Raw genomic sequence first — 22,710 nt, forward strand, 5'->3', positions numbered from 1 at the left:
ACTTTTGTACATAACACTTTAAAATGGAGAAAAAGGGGAAAGGGAAAAGGGGAAGAATACATTTATGAAGTTTTAAAATAACATTAAAAAGCATAAAATAGGCCAGGCGCGGTGGCTTACACCTGTAATCTCAGCACTTTGGGAGGCCAAGGTGGGCAGATCACCTGAGGTCAGGAGTTCAAGACCAGCCTGACCAACATGGTGAAACCCTGTCTCTACAAAAATACAAAAATTAGCCGAGCATGATGGTGGGTGCCTATAATCCCAGCTACTCAGGAGGCTGAGGCACAAGAATTGCTGGAATCCCAGAGGCGGAGGTTGCAGTGAGCCAAGATCGTGCCATTGCACTCCAGTCTGGGCGACACAGCAAGACTCTGTCTCACATTAAAAAAAAACCATAAAATCAAAGTACATATACAGTCATATCTACCACCTAAACAGCACCACTTTAAGATTCTATTTTAAAGAAAATATGCATTGTGTTTAGTTGTTTTATGTGTCAGGCTTTCATGATACAAAGTAAGTTGTAAGTGTAAGACTGTCCCACCACTAGAAATGAAAAAATAATCAGAGCAAAATCCAGGCTAGACTTGATTGGTTTAAAAAAAATAAAGTGTGTCTCTCTCTATATATAGTATATATATATATACACACACACACACATATATATTACATATATATATTTATATAATCTCAGCTACTTGGGAGGCTGAGAAAGAGAATTGCTTGGCCCTGGGGGGCAGAGGTTGCAATGAGGCAAGATGTCGCCACTGCACTCCATCCTGGGCAACAGAGCGAGACTCCCTCTCCATAAATAAATAAATAAATAAATAGAGTCATTAGTGCATGTAGGGGGGAGAAACCAACACACATAATGTCTCATCTTCCCAGGAGCACACTGGAAAAGGTATTTCAATGTAAACTACACGAAAAAAATGCTAAAAACAACAACTAAACGTCAGCTTTTGTTTAAGGGGTCAAGGTACCGGAAACATCTGCAGTCCTTTGTCCAATTCTTTGCTTTTTACAGTTATTGTGAAGTACCAAGACAAGGCTAAAATAAGCACTAACCGTGTCAGAAAAAATGGTGCTATACATTCAAAGGAAAAGATTGAAAATTTCTAAACACAAAATATTCTATATGTATTAAAATGTAATTTATAGTATTAATCTAGAAATGATTAAAAGTCTCAATATAAGTAATGTTAGCAGAAAACAAAGGGAAACCATTTGAAAATAATCTCATATTTCCTGAAATCAATTTATAAAGCTGATTAAACCACACATTTCTGCATTAAAACCAAATGTTGCACATTACATTGTTTGTCTTACATCTCCATATTCAACAATAAAATGTTCTTTAGAGTCACTGAGGAAAGAAAACATTGTTTTACTGTTATCTTCTCTAACTAGAAGTTAGAAGGAGATTAAGCCTTTCACTTGTTCAGTTTTGTTTTGTTTTTAAAGGAAAATTTCGTTCTTTAAGTTTATTATAGCATACAACCTGGAGAACTGGGCTAAGCAGCTGATTATTTCATTGATGGGGGAAAATCAGGACACTTTTTTTTTTTTTTTTTTTGATACAGGGTGTTGCTCGGTTGCCCGAGCTGGTGTACAGTGGTACAATTATAGCTAACTGCAGCCTTGACCTTCCGGGCTCAAGCAATCCTCCCACCTCAGCCGCATGAGTAGCTGGGATTATAGGCACACACGGCCTTCGCTGGCTACTTTTTAAATTTTTGTAGAGATGAGGTTTCATTATGTTGCCCAGGATGATCTAGAACTCCTGGGCTCAAGCGATTCTCCCTCCTCAGCCTCCCAAAGTGCTGGGATTACAGGGATGAGCCCAGGGTATTTTTAAAAAAACAAAAACTGGAGGCAAACTCTAATGAAAAATTTATTTCTAAAACAAAATATATATTGTTTTAAATATACATATATATATACACACACACACACATAAAATCATTATGGTGCACGAAAGTTTGCTGCAAGTTATTTTTGCTACATATGAACTGAAAGAATTAGAAACACTACGGATCCCAAGCACTGACTTCCACATTCCTACACATCACAAAAACTTAATGTAACACTACTGCTGCTGCGGCTTCTTCCCTTCTTACCTCCCAAATGAACTGCCAGGAAAAGCATTCCCTTACCCAGTGCTCAGCGTCTATTTACAACTTTCTTACCCCCGCTAAAAAGAAAAGATTAAAAGTCTCAATATAAGTAATGTTTGCAGAAAACAAAGGTAAACAGTATGAAAACAAAGTTACCTGTGCAGAAAATCCTTATTTCATATCATAATTCCTGCAACTGAATAATTCTAGAAGGGACAAGGATAGCAGAATGACTCTAAGAGTATATGGTTGACTAAATTATTGTTTAATCTCTCACTTTTTTTTTTTTTTTGGAGACTGAGTCTTGCTGTATCACCCAGGCTGGAGTGCAGTGACTCACTGCAAACTCCACCTCCCGGGTTCACGCCACTCTCCTGCCTCAGCCTCCCAAGTAGCTGGGATTACAGGTGCCCACCACTACGCCCAGCTAAATTTTGTATTTTTAGTAGAGAAGACATTTCACCAAGTTGGCCAGGCTGGTCTCGAACTCCTGATCTCAACTGATCCGCCCGCCTCGGCCTCCCAAAGTGCTGGTATTACAGGCGTGAGCCACCCGCCTGGCCTTGTTTAATCTCTTAATAGACCCATGTTGTAACTATATTTGGCACCAAGATTTAAGTATTAAACAATGCTGACAAAAATTGTTCCCTCCCTCCCATTTTGTTGTTGTTGTTATGTTTTGTTTTGTTTTAAGAAAACTCAATCTTTGGCTAAGTGGAGATGAGACATTATGCTGACTGTGTTATATTATGAACGCACTAAAATAAACATACAGATGAAGCAGTATGCTATTTCCAAAAGCAGTCCAAGTGGAGTGAGAGTATTTCCATACGAACCTGGCTTTCAAAACTGGGCTGTCAAAAGAACAGTTAAATGTAACACAAAGTAAGAAACTGTCCAATCACAGTTGATTGATGGTCTTTTTTTTTAATCTTGTTTTCAATTCACTGCTTGCAAGTAATGTATGCATTAAAGAAGAGTGAAAGCATAAGTAAATTCACGAGTCAAGGCCAGCTGAGAGATTCAAGGAGAAGCATGTTGTGACTGACAACAGAGAAAGGAAAAGCAAATTTTAAAGGGAGAGGGAGGAAAAAAGAAAAAAATAAGGTTATACACATTAGCATCATTTAAAACCACTCAAGAGGATGGCTGTCATCTTCTCAGAAAAAAAATGGTAGTGGCATTTCTCTTCAAAAACTTTAGGTTAAAACTGTTATTTAATTAAATCTACTTTCTCAGGGACTATAATAAAATATTTAACAGGCCACTCTAAGTCTTTCCAATCATAACAAAGGCAACAGAAACAACAGACACTTCTCCCAGAATCCCCTCCCCTCGTCAACCTCCTAGGGCAAGTGGATTACCAACACAGAAAACCTGGACCTTTCTTATCATTTCAAAACCACCTGCTTTTGGAGGAAAAGAGGCAGCTCTGTGACTCTGCAGGAAGGGCTAGTATTTAGTATAGTCCCCTTTCCCACCAATAAAAGAAAAAAGGTTGGCCGGGCACGGTGGCTCACGCCTGTAATCCCAGCACTTTGGGAGGCCGAGGCGGGCGCATCACGAGGTCAGGAGATCAAGACCATCCTGGCTAACACGGTGAAACCCCGTCTCTACTAAAAATACAAAAAATTAGCCGGGGATAAGTGGTGGGTGCCTGTAGTCCCAGCTACTCGGGAGGCTGAGGCAGGAGAATGGCATGAATATGGGAGGCGGAGCTTGCAGTGAGCTGAGATCGGGGCACTGCACTCCAGCCTGGGCTACAGAGCAAGACTCTGTCTCAAAAAAAAAAAAAAAAAAAGAAAAGAAAAAGCGAAGAAAAAAGATTTTATAAACACTTGTCAAAAGTCCAATAGGCTTAAGGTAAGGTTTTATAAATATTCATCAAAAATCAAAGAGGCTTAAGGATGATGGGTAACACAAGGAGGCACATCAAAATAACTTGTAATAATAAGTAAAAACAAACCAGACTTGTTTACCTCTGAAATGATCAAAACTTTCTCTGAGAAAGAACAAGAAACTCAATAACCAGTCTGTGAGAAACAAGCAATCTATTCTCTCTGCTTAGTACTGTGATTTTTTCAATTATTTCCATGGATGCTTTTTTTTTCTTTTTTTTTTTTGTGGGATGAAGTCTCACTGTCACCCAGGCTGGAGTGCAGTGGTGCAATCTCAGCTTACTGCAACCTCCGCCTCTTGAGTAGCTGTGACTAGAGGCATGTGCCATCATGCCCAGCCAATCTTTTTTTCTGTATTTTCAGTACAGAGGGGGTTTTCCCCATGTTGGCCAGGCTGGTCTTGAACTCCGGATCTCAAGTGATCCGCCCGCTCAGCCTCCCAAAGTGTTGGGATTACAGGCCTAAGCCACCGCGACTAGTCCATGGATGCTACGTTTTTATTTGTATTTTTTGAGATGGAGTCTCGCTCTGTTGCCCAGGCTGGAGTGCAGTGGTGTGATCTCAGCTCACTACAGCCTCCGCCTCCCGAGTTCAAGCGATTCTCCTGCCTCAGCCTCCTGAGACCCTGGGATTACAGGCACATGCCACCACGCCTGGCTAATTTTTGTATTTTTAGTAGAGACAGGGTTTCACCATGTTGGTCAGTCTGGTCTTGAACTCCTGACCTCGTGATCCACCTGCCTCGGCCTCCCAAAGTGCTGGGATTACAGGCCTGAGCCACTGCGCCCGGCCCATGGATGCTATTTATAGCACTAAATTGGTACAAGTAGCTTATGGCTCAGACATGTAATCTAGACAGAACAAGGGCAATGAATACTAAATTTCTTTCTGTTTGTTTTTTGTTTTTTGTTTTTTTGAGACAGGGTCTTGCTCTGTCACCCAGGCTGGGGTGCAGCGGCATGGTCACACAGCTCCTGCATCCTTGACCTGCTGTGCTCCCATGCCCAAACAATTTATTTCTAAAGTAGTAATTATTTTGAAAATTTCTTTTTAAAAGTAACTCTTTACTTAATTTCAGTTACTATAATAATGACTAAAAATATTTTGGCTTTTTTTAAATAAAATATGTAATTTGGGGTTTAATTATAATCTCATAGAACCAAAAATAAATTATAGAAACTTTTTTAAAACTATCGGCCGGGCGCGGTGGCTCACACCTGTAATCCCTGCACTTTGGGAGGCTGAGGTAGGCGGATCACCTGAGGTCAGGAGTTCGAGACCAGCCTGGCCAACATATAGTGAAACCCTGTCTCTACTAAAAATACAAAAATTAACTGGGCATAGTGGTGCACGCCTGTAGTCCCAGCTACATGGGAAGCTGAGGCAGGAGAATCGCTTGAACCCAGAAGAAAGAGGTTGCAGCGAGCTGAAATCATGCCACTGCACTCTAGCCTGGGCGACAGAGCGAGACTCCGTCTCTCAAAAGAAGCGCACACACACACACACACACACACACACCTCGTGGTTTACAACTAACAAAGACGCATTATACAAGTAGGTTGCTTATAATTTTTTTTCTTCTCAAGAGTCAACTTGATATAATTTAAATGTACATGGAAGAATTGCAAAGGAATCCTACTTTTAATTAATAAGGCAACTGAATTTTGACAAAGGGTAATACACAAAAAGCTGGTTTTCTACATAATTCAGAGTTCTCACAAACCACCTATTTGTTTTCTCTCTCTGCTCAAGACCCCAAACTGGTGGCTGTGTGGCCTGTTCTTTGGTTGGAAATGAAGTTCTTCTAATTGGGAGGCTGAGGCATGAGAATCGCTTGAACCTGGGAGGTGGAGGTTGCAGTGAGCTGAGATCGCACCACTGCACTCCAGCCTGAGCAACAGATTGACACTCTGGCTCAAGAAAAAAAAAAAAAAGTTTTTTTTTAAAAAAAAGAACATTATTTAAAATTTTACTCCCAAATGATCAGGCAACAAAAATAAGATCCCTCTTATCTTGTGTGTCCTACTTCTTTTTCTTGTCTTACATATTTGTTTATTCTCCCAGATCCTGTGTCCTACTTCTATCTAATACAATATAGGCTATGAAGCTCCTCCTCCTCCTTCCTAAACTGCCACATCACAAATAATGCATATATTTATGTGTTTCAGAAGTAAATTTTCATTAGAAGTATAATTATTAATATACATTTCTGAACATCCATTTATTTATTTAAAAAATTAAATATCCAGCTTGAGTACTAGGTACTATTTGCTATTTTAAGTGGAGAAAGTAGCACTATTTAATAAATAAGGCATATATCAATTCTCCTATTCACTGAGGTTATTCAACAATGATTACTCAATTAGACTGCTTCTGATAGTGTTCTCCCTATGATATGTGTTAGAAAAAAATCCTGGACATTGTGAGAGGTAAAACAGCATTAGCCTCACGTGCCACAGGAATAAATTTTCCAAAAATCTTTCAGTGTAGCCCCCTCTAAGAAGGCTTAAAAATGTTAAATATCATTTAATTTAGTGGTTTAAAAAAATCTTTTTTGGCCAGGCGCGGTGGCTCAAGCCTGTAATCCCAGCACTTTGGGAGGCCGAGACGGGCGGATCACGAGGTCAGGAGATCGAGACCATCCTGGCTAACATGGTGAAACCCCGTCTCTACTAAAAAATAACAAAAAACTAGCCGGGCGATGTGGCAGACGCCTGCAGTCCCAGCTACTCGGGAGGCTGAGGCCGGAGAATGGCGTGAACCCGGGAGGCGGAGCTTGCAGTGAGCTGAGATCGGGCCACTGCACTCCAGCCTGGGCGACAGAGCAAGACTCCGTCTCAAAAAAAAAAAAAAAAAAAAAATCTTTTTTGAGTATAGTAATGATGAATACTAGTTTGCAAATTTCATCTAATTAAATTTCCTGCTACTGTTGAGTACCCACAGAATTATAGCTTGTGTAAGAATATTAACCAACCATGCATCTTGTAGAATATGGTACTGGGGAGTTGATTCTGATAGCTCTGTTTTTAAACTTCGACCCCCCTAAGTTTTAAAATTAAAATGGAAAAATTATTTTTCAAATACAAGATACAGATCTAGCCTACAGATTCATTATTGTGATAACCCCCAAAATAATACAGAACAAGACACAAACCAGTGATTTTTACCTTAGCAAAGTGAGCTTGGCATTTTATCCTTATGTCAAAACACAAGACTAGGCTTTCAGTGAAACAGCCGATGAGAATTCTCCCTTTGCAGCATTATCACATGTGCCATCAATTATCGCCATGCCTAAGTCTAGCATCATGCCAGCACATTAAGACAGAAGGTACTCTATGCAGTTTTCACTGGACCAGAAGGACAGAAATAAGAAAGGGAGGTGGAGTCCAGGTGCGGTGGCTCACGCCTGTAATCCTAGCACTTTGGGAGGTCCAGTCAGGGGGATCGCCCAAGGTCAAGAGTTCGAAACCACCCTGGCCAACATAGTGAAACCTCATCTCTACCAAAAATACAAAAATTAGCCAGGGCATGGTGGTGGGTGCCTGTAATCCCAGGTACTCGGGAGGCTGAGGCAGGAGAATCGCTTGAACTCAGGAGGCGGAGGTTGCAGTGAGCCAAGATCACGCCACTGGGTGACAGAGCAAACACTCTATCTCAAAAAAAAAAAAAAAAAAAAAAAAAAAAAAAAAGGAGAGTGGCAGATGGAGAGAAAGAAGAGAAGAAATTTTAAAAAGGCAGACCGTGCAAAACAAACCAGATCATGGCTGCTTAGCTAGTATGGGCCAACGGCTGTGGAAGAAAAATGTCGTACACCCCAAGTTGTGTAAATTTCTATAAACATCTAAACACACAAACACACACAACACCAACCTAATTAGGAACATTAATATATGTTGATCCTTTACTATGTTACAGTTTTGAAAATAAAAGCTAAAGTTAAACTATCTGCATTCTCTAAATTGCCTTCTTATTTTCCTAAGAAGCTAGTGTTTCTTAAGGGGAAGAGGGCTTGTCATGATGGTTATAAAGATTAAGATTCCCTCTTTGACTTTTTTTCCCCACTAAAGTTTTACCAATAACTCACTGATACCCTTTTGAATATGTACACTTAAGCACAAATAGTAAAGGCTGACAATAATGACAAGTTCATTTTAACAATGGACTGTTATTTAAAAATAATGTTTTTCAAAATAAAAATAATGTTCAAATATTTAGATTTTTTTTTCTTTTTGAGACAGTTTTGTTCTTGTTGCCCAGGTTGGAGTGCAATGGTGTGGTGTCTGCTCACTGCAACCTCCGGCTCCTGGGTTCAAGGAATTCTCCTGCCTCAGCCTCCCATGTAGCTGGGATTACAGGTGCCCGCTACCATGCCCAGCTAATTTTTTTGTATTTTTGGTAGAGACGAGATTTCACCATGTTGGCCAGGCTGGTCTTGAACTCCTGACCTCGGGTGATCCACCCACCTCAGCCTCCCAAAGTGTTGGGATTACAGGTGTGAGCCATCGCACCTAGCCGAAGTTTTGTTTTGTTTTGTTTTGTTTTTAAACTAAGAGCCAGGTAAATAAATCTCCTTGTTCTATTGCTTGATATCATCAGTGTCTAAAACTAAGCAGCGTGAAAAGATAGAAATAATCAACTTTTGACAAATACTAGACATTTCTTAAGCTACAGAGCCCAAACTTGCCATATTTCACAAGAGTCTGGTAAATAAAACGTATTACTCCTTAACTGTTTCTTTTTTTTTTTTTTTTTTTTTTTTTGAGACAGAGATTCGCTCTCTCGCCCAGGCTGGAGTGCAGTGGTACGATCTCAATCTCAGCTAACTGCAACCTCCACCTTTTGGGTTCAAGTAATTCTGGTTCCTCAGCCTCCCAAGTAGCTAGGATTACAGGCGTGCACCACCACGCCCAGCTAATTTTTGCTACTTTTGTAGAGATGGGGTTCACCATATTGGCCAGGCTGCTCTCAAATTCCCGACCTCAGGTGATCCGCCCACCTCAACCCCGCAAAGTGCTGCAATATGGGTGTGAGCTGCTGCGTCGGGCCCTTAACTGTTTCTAATGGAACTTTAAAAATTGTGTTTCCACATTCTACTTATGTAGGAACATTTCATACATAATCATATTGCCCAGGAAATGTGAATCTATAAAGGATCAAAATATATTTTACTTCTTCATTCAATTCACAAAATGCTAAACTTTAACTTGCTACCTTCAACAAAATATTAGTATGGGCCAAAAAGATATTTTTCCCCCATCAAAATTCTAATGTGTTTCTAGATTGTTTTGAACTGATTTCCCAACATATTAAATATTAGATTACATCCCAAACTCTACCTGGTTACTGTATGGCATGCAAGAAAACAACTCTAAACTGTATTGGTTATTAACAAGTTTAACCTGATTCACATTAAGTGTCACATGAACACTACCCACCTAACTGGCTAAGACCCGAAATTAAGCAATGATCATCTTATGGATTCTGTAGGCTTATCCAGTGATGCTTGTTCAATTTCCAAGTGTCCCTTTTCATATTGATCAAAGTGATTACCCTGAAAAAAGATGATCACAGCTATTTTTCGAGAGCAATAAATGTCAAATTTATTAAAAGCCTAACCAAACTAAGGGTTATTTTTAAGTTTGTTTTTTGTTTTTGTTTTAACCTAAAAGGAGACTGCAATCATTCCTTTTCAGTAGACAATCAAAACCACACCACAAATTCCAACTTTTAAAAATTTATAAAAATGTATTAGGGCCGGGCACAGTGGCTCATGCCTGCAATCCCAGCACTTTGGGAGGCCGAGGCAGGAAGATCACAGGAACCCAATAATTCAAAACTAGCCTGGGCAACACAGTGAAACCCTGTTTCTGCAAAAAAAAAAAAAAAAAAAATGTAATTAGACACACATGGTAGTGTGAACCTGTAGTCCCCGCCGTTCAGGAGGCTGAGGTGGGAAGATCACTTGAGCCCAGGAGGTCGAGGCTGCAATGAGCTGTCATCAAGCCACTGCACTCCAAGCCTGGGTGAGAGAACGAGACCCTATTTCAAACAAAACAAAACTTATTAGGAATCTAGGCCTAGTAATCTGAACTTTTCTCCTCCTAACAAGTGTTGAAATTGTAAACTAAAACACTATCAACCATCTGGGACACCAACTGTCTTAGACTGACTACATTAGGAAGACTACGGACTCCTACGAACTGAGGCAGAGCACGCCGGTCCCCCAGAGCCCTCCAGGCTCCTCTGGCCCCCGGCCGGCAAGTGAGCTGGGGGCTCCAGGACAGGCCGCGGCCTCCGCCCTGCACACACCTGGGGCCCCGCTGTGGCTGCCCCCTGGCCAGGCCCAGGCCTTGAAGCTTCCCCACCCCACCTCAATGACTGACGGCGGCGTCGGCCTCTCTCAGCCGGGACGAAACCCCACCAAGTGGGGCCTTTGGATGGCGGCGGGAGTGGCGGGCCTGGAAGCCTGGCGGCTGCCCGAAACACCACCAATCAGCGGAGGACCTGAGGGTGCAGAGGCCTGGGAAGGCGGCCTCCGGAGGCAGGCAGTCTTGGCCACCTCATTAGGCCTCCGAGCGGCGCAGACCTGGTCCCAGTGACCGCTCTGTCCCCACTGGCTGAGACAACCTAGTCCTAACCTCAACGGACAAAGGCCTTACCGGGCCTGGAAGGCACGCGGAGTCCCAAACGACCACGGGTAGAACGGTTAGCGGCCATCAGACGGTTGGTCTTTGTGCTACTAGACCTTGCTGCTGAAAGAGAGAAATAGTAGAGTAACAGACCGTGTTTGGCCCGTTGGAAATGCCCACCACCCTCTGGGAAGATTTACTGGCCGTTTGTAGGAGGCCTGTGTACATAATGTGAAAAAGCTGCTCTCAACTCCACCCCAACCTTTTAATAGCAAATATTTGCCACATCTAGCACTTTTAGATGGAAAGAGCCATGCTGTTTTACATTTATAAGCAATATTGCATTAAATTTTTAATAATGAAGAAAATCAGTCATAATTGTCAGGCCTCTGAGCCCAAGCCTGCAGGTTTACATCCAGTTGGACTGAAGCAACTAAAGAATCACAAAAGAAGTGAAAATGGTCGGGTCCTGCCTTAACTGATAATATTCCACCAGTGTGATTTGTTCCTGCCCCACCTTAACTGAGGTATTAACCTTGTGAAATTCCTTCTCTTGGCTCAGAAGCTCCCCCACTGAGCACCTTGTGACCCCTGCCCCTGCCCGCAAGAGAAAAACTCCCTTTGACTGTAATTTTCCACTACCCACCCAAATCCTACAAAACTGCCCCACCCCTATCTTCCTTGCTCTCTTTTGGAACTCAGCCCACCTGCACCCAGGTGATTAAAAAGCGTTATTGCTCACACAAAGCCTATTTGGTAGTCTCTTCACATGGACACGCATGACAATAATAATGAGAGATGAAGCCAGCCGGACTTCCTGGGTCCAGTGGGGACTTCCAGAACTTTTCTGTCTTACAAGAGGTTTGTAAAATGAACCAACAGCACTCTGTAAAAATGCACCAATCAGTGCTCTGTAGCTAGCCAGAGGTTTGTAAAATGTACCAATCAGTGCTCTGTAAAAATGCACCAATCAGCGCTTTGTAGCTAGCTAGACCTTTGTAAAATGGACCGATCAGTGCTCTGTAAAATGGACCAATCAGCACTCTGTAAAATGGACCAATCAGCAGGACACGGAAGGGGACAAATAAGGGAATAAAAGCTGACCACTCCCAACCAGCAGCAGCAACCTTCTGGCCTCCCCTTCCATAGTGTGGAAGTTTTGTTCTTTTGCTCTTCACAGTAAATCTTGCTGCTTCTCACTCTTAGGGTCCATGCCATCTTTAAGAGCTGTAACACTCACCATGAAGATCTGCGGCTCCATTCTTGAAGTCAGTGAGACCACCAACCCACCAGAAGGAACCAACTCTGGACACAATAATGAAAATAAAACCTATACTTTAATGCTGCTCAATGCTGATCGCATTATTTTAAACTAAAACTGCTAAGACATGAAACTTTAAATCAATTAATACCTCCTGACTTTTCAAGGAATTAAAAACAATCTCTTGACAGTTTCCAAAGCAACTATTCATCAAGATGATCTGCCTAGAGAGATAAACATGCCCATATAATGCTGTATTTGATCATAAGCAAGTTGTCACTGCAACTAAAATAAGTAAAAACAGTTTCAACAAATGATAGTTGCAGACAACTAAGAAGTTCTCTCTAATCATAGTTTTCACAGATCTCCCTGCTTCATTAGGAAGTAATAGCTCATAATTTGATTTTAAATCAAAATATCAATTTTCTGGTTCCCTTCTTGCCATAAAGTATAGGGCTTGAGGATTTGTGAATCCCACAATGACCTAAATCAAAAGACTAAAGACTTCAGTCTTTTGGTCTAGCCTAAATGAATTCAGTGTGTGGAATGATATGATAACTGCAATGCTAACCTAACAAAAAGTTACTTTGCTTTTTCAAGGTAAAATTAAAATTCTAATTGAGGAATCGCACATGTACCCCAGAACTTAAAGTATAATTTAAAAAAAAGAAAAAAGAAAAAAAAAAACTGGACTTCCCCAGGGAAAAGTCCATTTGATGATCAGGCTTCACCGAGTATTCCTTTGTAAACTCCTAGATGAAATTTGCAAGGCAAGCAGGAAAAGCACTGAAATTGCTGAATAGGTGAGCATTATATGCCTGATTCATTAAATGTATGCATTGGTAAATATATGAAAAAAATATGGCCGGGCGCGGTGGCTCAAGCCTGTAATCGCAGCACTTTGGGAGGCCGAGACGGGCGGATCACGAGGTCAGGAGATCGAGACCATCTTGGCTAACACGGTGAAACCCCGTCTCTACTAAAAAAATACAAAAAACTAGCCGGGCGAGGTGACGGGCGCCTGTAGTCCCAGCTACTCGGGAGGCTGAGGCCGGAGAATGGCGTGAACCCGGGAGGCGGAGCTTGCAGTGAGCTGAGATCCGGCCACTGCACTCCAGCCTGGGCGACAGAGCGAGACTTCGTCTCAAAAAAAAAAAAAATATATATATATATATATATATATATAATTGAATAAATAAAATTCAGTGATGGGGAGCTCTAACATGTAATTTGCCACATTGTATTATAAATGTTAGGTTTCTCTTATGATCTCTGAAGTCCTTGAGTACAAGAACTGAGTCTTGTTAATCCTTTACAAACCTAATACTTAATATGACAGCCAAACACTAGGGAACAATAAGGTGCTAACATGGTGTGGCAGTGATGAACAAGTTCTAGAACAAGGTGGTGGGAGTGATGGTTGTACAATATTCTTAATGTACTTAATGCCACTGAACTATATAATTCTTTTTTTTAAGAGGAGGTCTCCCAGCACTTTGGGAGGCTGAGGGGGGCGGATCACTAGGTCAGGAGATCGAGAACATCCTGGCTAACACAGTGAAACCCCCGTCTCTACTAAAAATACAAAAAAAATTAGCCGGGCGCGGTGGCGGGCACCTATAGTCCCAGCTACTCAGGAGGCTGAGGCAGGAGGATGGCGTGAACCCGGGAGGCGGAGCTTGCAGCGAGCCGAGATGGCGCCACTGCACTCCAGCCTGAGCAACAGACCGAGACTCCGTCGGGGCGGGGCGGGGCGGGGCGGGGCGGGGCGGGGGAAGGGAAGGAGGTCTCGTTTATGTTGGTCAGGCTGCCTTCAAACTCCTGGGCTCAAGGACCCCAGGCTCAGCCTCCTGACTAGCTGGAACTACAGGCTCCACTACACGTGGCTTGAATTATATACTTTAAAATAGTTAAAGTGATAAATTTTATTACATGTATTTTACCACAATAAAAATAATAAAAATAAAATTATGGCAAAGTCTAGCCAAATGAAGAAACGGAAAAAAAGGAAGAAAAATTGAATAGCAAGGGACAGGAGTATGTTTTCCAAAGACAGAAAAAAAAAAAAGGACTTAAGAGTAGGTATTTCAGGAATGAGAAAAAGCACTCCAACAAAAGATTTTAAAAATTTTAAAATAGCTATTAATCCTGAAAGTCTGTCTTAAATTAACCTCAATATTTTGTCCAATGATCTTTTTAAAATAACACCTGCTTCTTGGCATTTTAATTTCTACTACATTTAAATTTTTAAGTTAATCTAAAGGTGTTAATTGCAAAGTACTTCTAAATTACTAAATAATAAACATCCAAATACTGAGACTAGCTCAAACCTCATTATATTATGGAACACCAATGTACAGCCAAATATCAATTCTTTCACTCTACAGGTCTATACAATTTACTGATAAAAGAATAGACAAGGCACAGTGGCTCGTGCGTGTAATTCTAGCACTTTGGGAGGCTGAAGTGGGAGCATTCATTGCCTGAGGCCAGGAAGCTGGACTTTAGCTTGGGCAACATAGTGAGACCTTGTCTCTACAAAAAAATTAACTGGGTGTGGTGGCATGTGCCTGTATTCCTAATCCTATAGTTCTAGCTACTCGGTAAGCTGAGGCTCCTGCCTCACTTTAGCCCAGGGGTTCAAGACTGCAGTGAGCTGATTGAGCCCCTGCACTCAGGCCTAGGTGACAAACCAAGAGTCTGTCTCAAAAAAAAGAAAAAATCTCATCCTAAAAACAATAATTGTGTACTTTTTAAAAGTAATTAAACCTTTAGTTAGTTTGTTTAGAGACAGAGTCTCTCTCTGTCACCCAGGTTGGAGTGCAGTGGGGCCATCATCGCTTACTGTAACCTTGAACTCCTGGGCTCAAGCAATCCTCCCACCTCAGCTAGGACAACAGGAATGCACCACCATGCCAGGCTATGTTTTTGGGTTTTTTTCTTTTTCTTTTTTTTTGAGACGGAGTCTTGCTCTGTCACCCAGGCTGGAGTGCAGTGGCACAATCTTGGATCACTGCAACCTCCACCGCCTGAGTTCAAGCGATTCTCCTGCCTCAGCCTCCTGAGTAGCCGGGATCACAGGCATGCATCACCATACCCAACTAATTTTTTGTTTGGTTTGTTTGTTTTAGTTGAAACAGGGTTTCACTATGTTGGCCAGGCTGGTCTCAAACTCTTGACCTCAGGTGATCTGCCTGCCTCGGCCTCATACCCAACTAATTTTTTGTTTGGTTTGTTTGTTTTAGTTGAAACAGGGTTTCACTATGTTGGCCAGGCTGGTCTCAAACTCTTGACCTCAGCTGATCTGCCTGCCTCGGCCTCACAGAGTGCTGGGATTACATGCCTGAGCCACCGCACCCAAACTGTTTTTGATTTTTGTAGAGAGGGGGTCTCGCTATGGTGCCCAGGTGGTCTCAAACTCCTGGGTTCAAGTGATCCTCCTGCCTCTGCCTCTCAAAATTCTGGGATTACAGGCATAAGCCATCAAGTCTGGCTTACGTATTTAACTTAAGACAACTACGTGATGGTTTTAAACAAAAAGAGAACTGCCCCAAAATGTATCACTATCAAAGAAGATATAAAGCATAAACACAGATTCTTAGAGAACTACCAAGTACTTCTACAAAAAAGAAAATGGGCATCTTCTAGGAAAAACCATTTCAGCTCATCCCTACTCCATGAAAAATCACACAAGTTTTTCCAAACAGATAATGAATCATTAGCAAAATCTTCCTTTAATTTTAGGCTTAAAGTTATTTTAGAAAACCCTTCTGTAGATTACAAACTACTGTCAGCAAATGCCAGGTTCCAAATAAGACACTTGACAAATTTCTAAATTTGTTAGCTAATTAACTTTTCAAATCATTCTGGATCTGTCAGATGCAATACAAATCAGGATTAATAATATAGTTTTAGAGTTTTAGTCCAAAAAAAGACCCACACATCTATGATTAACTAATCTTCAACAGAAGTACAAAGAGAATCCAACACAGAAATGACAGTGTTTTCAATAAATGACACTAGAACTAGGTGTCCATATGCAAAACAAAAAAGAGCCTCAATCTATACTTTGAATCATAATAAACAATTAACTCCAAATGCACTGCAGACCTAAATGTAAAACTGAAAATGAAATATTCTAGAAGACAAAATACAAAAGAAAGTCTTTGTGACCACAGGCTAGACAAATATTTTCTTAGAGACAACCCAAAAGCACAATATATGAAATAAAAAATTGATAAGCTGGACTGGGAGAAAATATTTACAGAGATTATTCCTTTTTTTAAAAAAAAAAAAATGTGTTGATTTAGAATAACTAAGGGTCTTGCTACCACCCAGGCTACAGGGCAGTGGTGCAATCACGGCTCACTGACTTCCTGGGCTCAATTATTCTCCCACCTCAGCCTCCCAGGTAGCTGGGACTACAGGTGTGCACTAGCACACCTGACTAATTTTTGTTCTTTTTGGTGTGTTTTTTGTTTTGTTTTGTTTTGAGTAGAGACAGGGTTTCACCATGTTGCCTATGTAAATAAAATGAGAAGAGGCTGGTTCATACAAGACAATTTTTATTTTATTCAAGTTAACCATGGTAAAGACTGAATTCTTTCACATCCTTGCTCTTGCCCACTGTGTTACCCAGGCTGTTTTCAAACTCTTGGGCCCAAGCAGTCCTGTTGCCTCAGCCTCCAGAGTAGCTGAGATTTCAGGCCCAGTCTTTTAAAGGTAATTTGCACTGTTAAAATTATGCCCATTAAGGACATTTTTTTGTAAAATGCTTTTCTCGAGACATTTTGTTAGACCGAACTCATAGGCAGAATTTAAAAAAAAAATTTTTTTTTTGTTTCGTAAGAACTTTAATCTTACCTCTAGATATGTTGTCTTGTCTGACAGCCTGGTCACAGGTGAGGAAAGGTTGTGCTAGCAATGTGTTTAATTTTTTAGTACATTGTGGCCCCTTTTATTAAAATATACTATTAAACACAAATAATACAAAAGTAAAATGGATATTCTTAAAAGTTCAGGCTACACTGTAACAAGTAAAAACTGAAAGAACACCCTCCTTTCTCTGTTTCATTTCTTAGAGGTAACCATTGTTTTCAGTTTACCATTCAGTTTTTTAGTAAAGTTTAAAAAATTTTAAATACACATGCTATTTGGAAGAAGTGCTTTAGAAATACTGAATATGAGTTTATTGTAATTATTCACTTTGGTGTTGTTTATACAGATAAACAGACTTTATTTTTTCAAGTAGTTTTAGGTTCACAGCAAAGTTGAGCAGAAAGTAAAGACACGGCCTCCTGCACATTTGTTATAATACATTTCCTACAATAGATGAAAGGTTCACTCTTGGTGTAGTTCTATGCGTTTTGACAAATGTATAGTGACATTTATCCATCATTATAGCATTCACTGCTCAAAAAGATCCCTGGTGTCCACCTGTTCATCCTTTTACTTTCTTCCCCTCAAATTCCTGGCAACTACTGATCTTTTTACTGTTTCCGTAGTTTTGTCTTTTCTAGGATGTCCTATGTTTCCAATCGTTATGGAGCTTTTTCACATTGGCTTCTTTCACATATTCTTGAATATGCATCCAAGGTTCCTCCATGTCTTTTCCTGGCTTGATAGCTCATTTCTTTTTAGTGATAAATAATATTCCACTGTCTGGTATATGTATCACAGTTTACTTACCCATTCACCTACTGAAGGACACCTGAATTGTTGCCAAGTTTTGGCAATTATGAATAAAGAATGCTGTAAATATCAGTGTTTTAGTTTTTGTGTAGACATGAATTTTCAGCTCCTTTAGTTAAATACTAAGGAGTGTGATTGCTGGATTGAATAGTAAAAATAGGTTTAACTTTGTAAGAAACTGCCAAACTGTCTTGTCTTCTGTTTCTCTTGACGGTGTCTTTTGCAGAGCAGGGGTTTTAAATTTTAATGAAACCTAACTTACCAATTATTTCTTTCATGGGTGTGTCTTTGGTTTTCCGTTTAAAGTCATCACTAACCCCAGTGACACCTAGTATTTTATTTTTACTTGGTGTCCGTGTCATTGTGATGAGACATTTATTTTAGGGGTAGGAGGAAAATGTTTTGTGCTTCACTACCAGGAATTACTGTGATTGTTGTGATTACTGTGATTGTTTACTTTTGTGGGAGTTGATGGTGTTTGTTTTTGCGTTAACACTAAAGAAATCAATCAGCCTTTTTAATAGGGCAAATTTAATTCAGCTTAAATCTGCAAATTTGTGGGATTTTAGACCAAGAAATGACATGAAAGAGTGTCTTGTTCAAGCTCATTTTACAAATAAAGGCACAAAGAATGAGGAATACGACATGATTTGCATGAGGTCATACAGTGAATTATTAATGAAGACAGGACTTAGAATTGCTGAACTGAGGTGAAAGATGTATTCATAATTTTTCTTGTATAATAAATACTTTTGATAAGTGTTTATTTCTTATTCTTTTTGACTTGGTGTTGTGGCTCCTAATTTTTAAAACGGCAAGTTTTAAAACAGTGAAAAATATAGTTTTTGCACTTTTCAAGGAATCTATGATCTAGTGGGAAATATGTCCAGAGACATGAGCTTCAATCAGTGTTGCTCAGTGGAAAGGGACAAACCTTCAGAGATAGGTTCAGAGGACGTAACAGCGCCACCAAATAGAGGCAATCGGCGGGGGTGGCCTTCAGCCGAATATTAAAATACACAGAGATGGGGGAGGCAAGCAGGGGTGGGGTGAGAAGGGTAGGTGCATTTTAAGTAGACAGAAAGTGAAGCAAAAGCTGGGAGGTGAGGAAAGAGCTTTGTACAGTTGCTGTCAAAGAAGCAAGTGGCCAATCCAGCATGGCCTGCTCCAAGTACCTTTCAGCTGGGGTTACAATGCTAGAATTCCCTTTCTGCCACCATTGGGTCCACTGTTAGGCTAATGGTGTTTGTCTCATCACAATATAAATACTTTTTTAAAGGCACTAAACATTGTTCTCATAAGGACGGGGTCATTCTTTCCACAGTTGCCTTCTTCAGGTGACCTCTCTTAGAGCCATTTGCATTCTAAGACTTATCTGACCTCATCAAATTAAGAGCTATGGTCCCCCACTAAAGGAATTTCAAACGGCTGGACATAATTTTTTTGGACAGAGGGACCATCCACTGAAAGTACTTGGCCTTGAAAATCTTTATAGGTAACAAATTTGGCTAGGTGACATTTGGGGGTTTTTTTGTTTTAAGACAGGATCGCACTGTTACCCAGGCAGGAGCGCAGTGGTGCAATCACGGCTCACTGCAGCCTTGAACTCCTGGGTTCAAGCCATCCTTCCACCTCAGCCTTTTGAGTAGCTGGGACTACAGGTGCGTACCACCACATCGGCTAATTTTTGTTACAGAGATGGGGGTCTCACTATGTTGCCAGGGCTGGATGAGATGTTTTTTGAGAAGTGGTCACATTGACACCAGTACACTTACCACATTTCCTGCACAAATCCTAGCCCGCACTCCTCCTGCCCCATTGCCCTCCAGCAAGCAGTCATAATTAAGTTCTACAGGGAACTTAATTATAACTTCCCAAGGGAAGGGGAAGCTGGGAGGAGCACAGAGCACCCACCTAACCCACCCCAAGGTAAATTAAAAGGTACCACCATACCCTTAAAGCCATAATGGGTGGAGGGTGGGAGCAGTGCTGCCAGGCCTCTCCAGCTGTGCAGTGTGCCAGCCTAGCCAGGCCTCTCCTGGGCCCTGGGTTTGGTCTGAAGACCTTGCGCAGGAAGGCGTTGCTCTGCCCTAGGGATAGAAGACTTGGCCTGGGGTTGGGCATTAGGATACCAGGGTTCCAGTCCCTGCCTTGTCACTCTGTGACCTGGGACAAACACCTCTCTGAGCCTCAGTTTCCTCATGAGGTGTTAGGCCTAGATTATCTTTAAAGGCCCACCCAGCTCTTCATGTTTGTTTTGTTTTTGTTTGTTTGTTTTTTGAGACACAGTCTCGCTCTGTCACTCAGGCTAGAGTACAGTGGTACGATCTTGGCTCATTGCAGCCTCCACCTCCCAGGTTCAACTGATTCTCCTGCCTCAGCTTCCCGTGTAGCTAGGACTACAGGCGCACACCACCATGCCTGGCTAATTTTTGTATTTTTAGTAGAGATGGGGTTTCACCATATTGGCCAGGCCGGTCTTGAACTCCTGACCTCAGGTGATCCACCCACCTCGGCCTCCTAAAGTGCTGGGATTACAGTCCTGAGCCACCGTGCCCAGCCTTTTTTTTTTTTTTTTTGAAGACAGAGTTTTGTTCTGTCACCCAGGCTGGAGTGCAATCGCACTATCACGACTCACTGCAACCTTCTGCTCCCAGGTTCAAGCAATTCTCCTGCCTCAGTCTCCTGAGCAGCTGGGACTAGAGGTGTGCACCACTATGGCTGGCTAACTTTTGTATTTTCAGCAGAGATAGGGTTTCACCATGTTGGCCAGGCTGGTCTGGAACTCCTGACCTCAGGTAATCCACCTGCCTTGGCCTCTGCTGGGATTACAGGCGTGAACCATCGTGCCCAGCCTTCATGTTCTCATTCAAGTGAATGGTTTGGAGAAGGGAGAGAGGAGCTGTACACAAAAGTCCCCCTTATCCTTGGGAGAACATGTCCCAAGACCCCCAGTGGAGGCCTGAAACCATAGGTAGTACTGAACCATATTGTTTTTTCCTATACATACAAACCTATGATAAAGTTTAATTTACAAATCAAGCACAGTAAGACATTAACAATAAAATAGAACAAGTATAACAATATACTGTAATAAATGGTATGTGAATGTGATCGCTCTCAAAATATCGTACTGTACTATAGATCTTAGCAACCTCAGCATTTTTTCCTAAGTCAAAAATCTCTACTTTTTCACATAAAGGAACTTTATGGTTTCTCACTGGCATATCCGAATTGTCACATCACTACCACTGTACGTTAGGGCCTTTGAGAGGAGTCTCACTGTTGCAGAGGCTGGAGTGCAGTGAAGTGATCATAGCTCACTGCTGCCTCAAACTCCTGGGCTCAAGGGATCCTCCCAACTCAGCCTCCTAAGTAGCTGGGACTATAGGCACGCTACCATGCCCAACTAATTTTTTTTTAAGAGATGGGGTCTTGCTATGTTGCCCAGGCTGGTCTTAAACTCCTGGCCTCAAGGGATCCTCCTGCCTCCACCTCCTAAAGTGATTACAGGTATGAGCCACCACGGGTTACTTGAACACAAGCACTGCAATATCTCAATGGTCAATTTGATAACCAAGATGGCTACTAAGTGACCAATACGAGGGGAATGGGAACAGAGTGGAGTCTGAAGAGCAAATTGCCTTTAAGATTTATGTTGTGAACAAAATGGCCTCTCTCCTCAGGTGACCTAAGGTTTCCCAGGCATTGGCTTTTTTTTTTCCCCTGGAAAAAAAGCAGCAGCTAATTCTGAGTCCTCCCTCCTAAACCCCTGGTAGAGTGTTCTCTCCATGGAGACAGGCTCCCCGCTCAGAGCAGGACAAACAGCACTGAACACCCCTGCCTTCCTCTGGCTGTCGGCTCTGGGATCCTGGGCAAGGCTGACCTGAGGCTCAGAGGACGCCAGAACTGTGTGCCCTCACAATGCTCAGCCGCCCATGCTGTTTATCCCCTGCTCCCCACCCAAGGACCTCCACATCTCTCCTCCTGTGTCTCCTTCCAACCTGCTCCTCCTCCTCCCCAGCCAAACCCCTCCACTGTCACCTCCCCCAGTAACTGGCACTTAGCTGAGGACTCAGCTTCCCCACAGCCCTCTCCAGCACAGGCTATTCGCGTTCTCACACTCTTCAAGGTCAGGATCAGCAGCCTCCCAGCTCCCCAAGGCCATGTCCACACAGTTTCCCCTCCACTGTCATCTCATGCTCACCTTCCTTCTAGTTACTCCCCGTGTGCAGTGGCATTTTCGCCACCGTCTCCCTGGGTGGCCTTCCCTTGACGTCATCTCCAAAGACCTTATCCTCCACTCCATTTCAGTCGCACACTCCCACGGGCAGAACCTCTACCTGACCCCAGGAATTCAGGTATTGCACGCCCTCCTCATAAGCTCCCACCCTTCCAGCCCAGTGACTCCCATCATGCTGGCACGTGTTCCTCAGCAGGCCTCAAACCCATTCACTCCTCCACTGTCTTACAGCCACCTTTGGCCTCACCTCTCCCTCTCCCCCTACCTAGCTTGAACTGCAACCTCCAGCACCTCAATCACTCTTGTTCAACTCTTCAAAACCACCTTTCGTCTTTCTGAACCCAAACTCTGTAGGGGTCCAGCAGCCTTCTTCCGGGTAGACCCCGCACTAGAGAAATGCAAAGCACACAGCCTGAGAGATTGGGGCCTCCGGGTCAGCGGCTCAGCTGGGTCTTCAACACTGCCACAATCCCTCTGTCCTAGCCCATAGCGTCCCAAGGGAAGGGGCAGCTGGGTGGAGCGCAGGGCACCCACCTAACCCACCCCAATCCTTCCATCCTCTCCGCCTCCTCCAGGGCTTTGAGCCGCATTTCCTGCTCTTCTCGAGTAGGGGCAACCTCTCCCATTGTCCAAACTAAACTAGCTCAAGTCTTTCTCACCTGAAAAATAAACTCTCTCCAGCCTCTCTCCAGCTACTGCCCCATGTCTCCTCCCCTTCGTGTTTACACTTCCTGCCTCCATTTCCCCCCTTTGTCACTCCCTGGCTCCTGCCCCCACGACAAGCTGTTCCCCACAGGGCCACAGGTGGGCATCACTCAGTGTTGACACGGCTGCCCCTCCCTGTGACATCGTCTCCTGCTAGTCCGCT

The 22,710-nt window shown here is 42.4% G+C and overlaps 1 pseudogene across 1 annotated transcript in view; it reads right to left on the reverse strand.

Moving 5' to 3' along the window:
• Positions 1-9,569, reverse strand: part of LOC112609054 — a 37,478-nt pseudogene extending 27,909 nt beyond the window's left edge. Inside the window, exon 1 of the transcript XR_003116156.1 lies at positions 9,454-9,569. The product of XR_003116156.1 is annotated as a keratin, type I cytoskeletal 18 pseudogene (transcript). The remainder of the gene's footprint in view (positions 1-9,453) is intronic.
• Positions 9,570-22,710: the final 13,141 nt, after the last annotated feature.

This window comes from Theropithecus gelada, chromosome 16 (genome assembly GCF_003255815.1).
Source record: "Theropithecus gelada isolate Dixy chromosome 16, Tgel_1.0, whole genome shotgun sequence".
Lineage (NCBI taxonomy): Eukaryota > Metazoa > Chordata > Mammalia > Primates > Cercopithecidae > Theropithecus > Theropithecus gelada.